Source organism: Eptesicus fuscus, chromosome 12, assembly GCF_027574615.1.
Source record: "Eptesicus fuscus isolate TK198812 chromosome 12, DD_ASM_mEF_20220401, whole genome shotgun sequence".
Lineage (NCBI taxonomy): Eukaryota > Metazoa > Chordata > Mammalia > Chiroptera > Vespertilionidae > Eptesicus > Eptesicus fuscus.
The window spans coordinates 89,326,883-89,329,077 of NC_072484.1; the positions used below are offsets into that span (position 1 = coordinate 89,326,883).

Here is a 2,195-nt window from a genome sequence, read left to right on the forward strand (position 1 = left end):
ACTAATTTGTCTGTATAATTAAAATTGGGTGTCCTTTGACTAATACCTCCCTATTTCCCCCTTCTCCTAAACTCTGGCAACCACTATTCTACTCTGCTTGAATAAGTTTGGCTATTTTAGATTTCTCATAAAGGAAAGCCTTGCACATTTCTCATAAATAAAAGCTTTGATGGTTTCACAGGTGTATACTTTTATCTAAAGTCATCAAGTTGTTTACATTAAATAGGTACAGCTTTTGGTATGTCAATCATGCCTCAATAAAGTGGTTAGAAATAAAAAAAAAATGAAGAACATTTAAAAATCAGCTTCTGAACAACAAAGGAAATAATCAACCACAGTAAAAGATAACCTACAGAACAGGAGAAGATATTTACAAGCTATATGTCTGATAAAGGGTTAATATCCAAAATACATAGGGACCTCCTACAACTCAATAGCAAGAAAACAAACAATCCAATTAGTAAATGAGCAAAGGAACCGAATCAACTTTTCTCTAAGAAAATATACAAATGACCAATAGGTGTATGAAAAGGTGTTCAACATCATTAATCATACCAGGAAATGCAAATCATTAGCCAACTCATACCTATAAGGATGTCTATTAAAAAATAAAATAAATGTACAAATCCACCAAGTCTTGGTGAGGATATGAAGAAAAGGGAACCCTAGTTCATTTTTTATGGGGATGTAACTTGGGGCAGCCACACAAAAATTTAAAAATAGAACTACCATATGATCTAATCTGAATTCATATCAGGATCTTGAAGAGATATCGGCCTTCCCATTATCTATTCAAGTATTGTTCACAATAGCCAAGACATGGAAAGCAATCTAAATGTACATGGGCAAGTGAATTGACAAGAAAAATGTGACACATGCATACAATTAAATATTATTCATCCTAAAAAATAAGAAAATCCTGCTAGTTGTGACAACATGAATGAATGTGGAGTCTAAATATACTCCTACTGTACTTACTGCATAATGTGCCTTATTATATTTTTTGTGCCTGTATATCTTATTAGCCTAAATATTATATTTCTATGTAGTTATTAAAGTGCTTTTTATGATATAAAGCGAGCATTGATTGCTGTATTTATTGATTTTTTCCCCTCTAAAATCTTTAATGATATAAGAAAAATGAAGTTCTGGAAGCTACATAATGACGAGTGTTCTCTTTTCACGGAGCTGAACTTAATTACAGCCCCATTCTTTTGTCAGCTACTGTCATTGAGGACGATTATATATGTACCAGATTTACTTCAAGGCTTTTTAAAAAAATATAAAGCAGTTTCCTGAAATGATCAATAACACGATTTCCAGGAACATATTTACTTTTACGAAATCTCACCAAAGATTTTCTAATACAACAACCTGTTAATATGAACTTCTGCTAGCTATATTCTCACATATGAAAACCGTTCATACCAGATATGTATAGATAATGTAAGAGTTCATGATAGGACCTTGGTAATATTTATTAACATTTAATAGTAGTGCTCACATTGGCAATACATACATGAAAATTGGAATGGTACAGAGATTAGCGTGATCTCTGGACAAGGCTGACACACAAATTTGTGAAGTATTCCATATTAAAGAACCAGAACCACACCAAACTAATAGTAAAAGCAAGGAGTACAAAACGACCTTTAAAAAACAAGTTGGTGTTATGCCAAACAAATTGGAAATGTGTGTTTAGCCAATATACATTCTGGTAAAAAATGTATCCTTCAAGCTTGGCTGGATTTACCTTCAGCCTTATTCCAATGATGTCAGTAGCCATCATGGAAACAGCAAATCCTGGCAAGGCTGATCCAAATCCATGTCTTTCTCCTCTCTATTGCTACACAGGGCCACGGTGACACAAGGTGATGTAGGAAAGATATTAAGTGACGTAGAACTAAGTGGAGATGGTCTTTGAAAATGCATTATGCCCCAAAACAATACCATTCCGTAATTTACTAAATCAGAGGACTTCCATGAACATAGTCATCCTAAGTCATTTACCTCCAGGCAATTTATATTTGCTATTGCCCTTAAGCTATATTTTACATATTATGGCTCCTATACTTAATGCAGAATTTCAACTTTTCCCTATTTCTTTTTAAAAAATATGTTTTTATTGAATTCAGAGAGTAAAGGAGAGGAAGAGAGAGAGAGAGATAGAGAGAGAGAGAGAGAGAGAGAGAAAG

The 2,195-nt window shown here is 33.4% G+C and overlaps 1 non-coding gene across 1 annotated transcript; it reads left to right on the top strand.

Moving 5' to 3' along the window:
* The first annotated feature begins 1,496 nt into the window (after window positions 1–1,496).
* Window positions 1,497–1,600, top strand: LOC114234029 (U6 spliceosomal RNA). Its single transcript, XR_003620229.2, has one exon. It is a non-coding gene; the product is annotated as a U6 spliceosomal RNA (small nuclear RNA).
* The last annotated feature ends 595 nt before the right edge of the window (window positions 1,601–2,195 follow it).